Here is a 4,924-nt window from a genome sequence, read left to right as displayed (position 1 = left end):
ATTGTCCCTCCCAATGTGATGCAATAGAAAGCACGTAGGTCCACCTAGGAGATAGTCTGGCCAAAAATATTGAAAATAAATCTAAGCAAACCTCTACAAAAAGGGGGAACAATTATAACATTAAAAGAAAGCAAAGAGACAAATCTAGAATACGGGTAATCTACAGGGTATTTACAATGAATCAATGACATGGAGGAAAAGCTAATGAGGAGATTGCTTTATATGAAAAGAGACTTCAGGGGAATCAACCACCCAACATGCAATGGGCAAATCTGAACAACAACAATCAATAATAATAGTAATGGATTATGATCTATAAGATAAAATAAGAATCAGACTGACATAAATTAATAAATAAAGAGTACAAGAGATAGCTCTTCTTTAAAGTAGAATTCCAGTTCATACAGGTACAAAGAAGACAGAAATGGAAAAATCACCATTTGTAAAATATCTCAGTAAATTTTTTTCACTCAAGAATCATCAGCTGAGGTCACTCCATAGTATAGTGGTTAGCACGTCTGCTTTAAACACAGAAGGTCCTGAGTTTGTGCCCCAGTGGAGTCATGGTCTATACCCCCGAAGGCACCAGGCCTTCTGGGTGTGCCAGGCCCTGGGTGCATGCCGTGAGCATGTGGGAGGAGACACCTCGCCTTCAGAGATCCAGTTCTTAAGAGGAAAGGGCAACATCCTTAGGTCAGGGGTGGAAGTGGGGACGGGGGCGGTGAAATTAGAGGAAAAAGAAAAAAAGAATCATCAACTGATATGAAAATTTGCGGGCAAAAGTGTGAAAGGGTATTTAGATAGTCTCAAAATATCTTTAAAAATGGTTACAAAATAGCAACTTTATGGTTGAGAAACCTGGCAGACACCACCTGAATTAGGTGATAAAAGTTGAATTCAGTTATAATGGGATAAATTGTCATCATGTGCCTCCTGATGCAATGTACTGAGAACACAAAAACATTTCCATGGCACTCTTGCCAAAAATACTCACTGAATTCAATCATGAGGAAGCATCAGGGCAATTCAAATTAAGTGATAATCTATAAAATAACTCGCCAGCACTTCAAAAGTGTCAAGATCATTATAGACAATACTTTATCTAATTGATGAAATTTTAATAAGTTTCTTAGATTGGATATTAGTATTATAGCAACATTAATGTCCTGGTTTTTTATAATCATACTGTAGTATATAAAATATTAACTTTGGAGACTCTGAAAAGATGTATGGGAATTCTGTGTGCTATTTTTGCAACTTTTAGAGAATGAAATTATTTCAAAAGGAATTTTTGAAAGAAAGAAAATGTGGACATTCTTCAATGTTGAGAAACATGACTAAACAGGCACAACTGGCCAAGACAGAAATAAGAATGTGCAATAACAAAACTAAGGTAAGAAAGAAAAGAAACATTTTTATACGTTTTGCAATCCAAATTAAAATGTAAAATGCAACACTGTTAAAATACTGAAACACTTCTATATCAGCTGAATCATCGGTGTCCCCTTTATCATCCCCAACCACCCATCCCCTCCTGGAGACTAATGGGTTAATGCTTTAGGGCATACTTGTTCTGATCAATAGTGTCCATGAAATAGCAGTTGTTAAATATTTTGATTAGCATCACTGGTAAACCTATCCATACTTTGAGCCAGCTACCCAAATATTACTAATAATAGAAATACCTAACAATTATTAAGTATTTCCTGTGTCAGGCTATATCACAACAATTTATACTAATTATTTTATTTGATCTTTCAACAAATACATGAGTTTAATGCTACATTTAACTAAAAATGAAGAAACTTATACTGTAAAATCCTGCCATAATGCAATAACTGACATAAAAAAATCAATCACATAAAATATGGCTCACATTATGGTGAGGTTAATTAAGTATGTAAGCCTGTAGAGCTAGCCATCCAAGAGTTCTGTTAGTCTAGTTCTGCAAACTGTCTATGGCCACACCACCCTGAATGTGCCCAATCTCATCTGATCTCGGAAGCTAAGCAGACCATCTAGGAATATATAGGTGCTGTAAAAAAAAAAAAAGCTAATTGTGCAAACTAAAATCTTCTAGTCTCAGTTTGCTTTGGCACCACCTGGTAGTAGTTGTAAATGCAAGCTTAAATATTAATACGCATAATTCTGACTGTCTGAGACTAGGACAGTGACAGAAATTCCAGGAATCTCCTACTTAGCTCATATCCATTCCATCAGCCCCATCTAGGGAGAAAACTGGGGACTTATTAGACATTAACCCCAATTTCCCAGTCACATTCCCTACCTAGCCTCATAGTCCTTCCACCTGCAGAAGATAAGAATGAGGCCCAGTCACCAATTGTATTTTTTTCAATTGCAGTTGACATTTAATATTATATGTTTCATGTGTACAGTATAGTGAGTGGTTAGATACACCAACTGTATTTAATCCAAATGTACGTTATTATGAAGTAGGCTATCATGAGCTTCTACTTCATTGAGTTTTAAAAACTTGAGACTATGAAATTAAATGATATGCCAAATAGTACTATTCATTGGACATGTAATCACAAAGTGCCTGCAACATTCTTCCTATTATCTCCCTGAATTTTGTCTCTTTAATTAGTTTTTAAGATGTTTATGCATTTTTTCCACAATAAGGTTTTAATTAACCTGAGACAAGGACTATGTTGTTGTGCCCCAAATCTCTCATTGCTTTGCATAGAGCAGGCATTCAGAAAATATTTAAATTTACTGAAGTGTGAGCTTTTAAACCATAATAAAGTTAAGACTATCATGTTGCATTCAGACGGAAGGTATAGAACGTGCAAAACTTTGTGGTAGAGAGCACGTGGGGAATTTTAAGAACTGAGAAAATGATGAAGTAAGAGGCTAGATAATACATAGACTTGGAGGTCTTGGTAAAGATTTTTTTTTTTTTTTGACAATCCTATGAACAATACGAAAGCATTAAACATTAGTCATAGATTGCAAAGTAGAATTTGGTTTTAGAATGTTGTTTGTTAGCCATCTATCTCTTTTTAACTTTCTCAATTAGTTTTTATAAAAGGTACCCTCATTCCCTTTGTCTAAATAAGAAAAAGAATTTAGTTCTGTCATTATTTTAAGGTTTTTTGATTAACTAGAATGTAAGAGTAAATGCAACAGAATTTAAAAGTCACCTCCTTAAGCCCCTGTCAAGCCTTTTATACTTTATTATAGTCCTCACCTGCCCAAAGAGGGTCCCAGGTCTCTATGGCTAAATTTTATGGATCCCAAAATTGCACATAAGACGTGGCACCTCTCATCAAGTTGAGGTGGGAGTATATAAAAGCTCTTGACTGACTCAAATATCTGATGTGTTCTTGGAAAGCTTAGGATCAAGGATGGGAGAGGGACTAGATATACAAATAACCACCACCAACCACCAACACGTCCCCACAAAAAAAGAAAAAGACACTTTCAAAATACAGATACAACAAAACTAGCATTATATAGGTTTAAAAAGACCATGTCCAGGCAGTGCCCTCAGCGGTCCCCCGGATCTGTCTCTTACTTCAACAGTGCTTGGACGGAACAGCCCAGGGACACAGCTTCTTCCAGCCTCCCACCACCCTCCAACCTCTTTTCCAGTTGCAACCTTCGGAATCCTCCCAGCCATACTTGGCCTCCCAGACCAGTTAACACCGTTTTTTGAGCTTAACTCCTTACTACCGAACCATGAGCTCTCAAATCTGAAAATATTATTCCACCAAGGTGGAGGCCGAAATCAATCGCCTGGTCACCTGCATCTGCAGGCTCCTACACGTACCTCTCTCTGGGCTTCTATTTCAACCGCAGGATGTGGCTCGGGAAGGCGTGGGCCACTTCTTTCGTGAACTGGCAGAGGATAAACGCGAGGGCGCCCAATGTCTCTTGAAGATGCAAAACCAGCGTGGCAGCTGCGCCCTCTTCCAGGACCTACAGAAGCCTTTCCAATATGAGTGGAAGCCACCATGGTCATAGAGAAGAATCTGAACCAGGACCTTTTGGATCTGCGCGCCCTGGGTTCTGCGCACGCAGACGCCCATCTCCGTGACTTCCTGGAGAGCCACTTCCTAAATGAGGAGGTGAAACTCATCAAGTAGATGGGCGAACATCTGACTAACTTCCGCAGGCAGGCCAGCACCCAGGCTAGGCTGGATGAGTATCTCTTCAAAAGGCTCGCCCTCAAGCATAACTAGGAGCCTTTGAAGCCCGGAGGCTTTTGAGGGGCCCCTCTGCATCCCCCTGGAAACACTGAGCCTCTCCCTGCAAACACTAGACAGCCTTCTAAACACCCTGGAGCCCTCTCCCATGCCGAGGATTAAATTGAAACAATAAAGATTTTTGCACACAACAAAAGGGGGGAGGGGTGTCAATTTGGAACCATTAGAAATTGTTTAATAAAGAGGAGATAATTGAGAAGGATGAATATAAGAGGTTAAATATAGGATATGTTTCTCTGTTCTTGCAAGAACGTTAGAGTTGCATTTTTGTTGTTGTTTTTGTTGTTTTTGTTTTTTTAAACTTAGCACTTCTCATTATGTGAATTTGGGCAAATTATTTAATCTCTAAGAGACTAAATTTCTTCATTTCCAAAATGGAGAAATTCATAGATTTGTTGTAAAGATTAAACGAGAGATGACAGAAGATATTTAGTTTAGTGATGAGCTCAGTAAATGTTAATTTCTGTTATTATTACTTTTATTCAACGGGTAAACAAGGTGGGTTCAATTAAACGGTCAGGAACTTGTTTCAGTTTTTGCATTTCTTAGGAGCTGTTTAATTCTCCCAGGTGTCTTCACTGTAATAAGGTGAATAAAGCCTTTGGAGGTAAGTACAAAAGACCTCAATTAGAGCCCTAGTTATCTTCTTTTTGTCTGAACACCACCTTAGACAAGCCACTTTATCTCTCTTCACC

General features: G+C 38.2%; 1 pseudogene; it reads left to right on the top strand.

Annotated features, from left to right (window-relative positions):
• The first annotated feature begins 3,702 nt into the window (after positions 1–3,702).
• Positions 3,703–4,205, top strand: LOC120596974 (ferritin light chain-like; annotated as a pseudogene).
• Positions 4,206–4,924: the final 719 nt, after the last annotated feature.

This window comes from Pteropus medius, unplaced genomic scaffold (assembly GCF_902729225.1).
Source record: "Pteropus medius unplaced genomic scaffold, Ma_sr-lr_union100, whole genome shotgun sequence".
In the NCBI taxonomy this organism is placed as follows: domain Eukaryota; kingdom Metazoa; phylum Chordata; class Mammalia; order Chiroptera; family Pteropodidae; genus Pteropus; species Pteropus medius.
The sequence above is the reverse complement of the archived record's forward strand: the minus strand, read 5'-3'. Positions and strand labels throughout refer to the sequence as shown.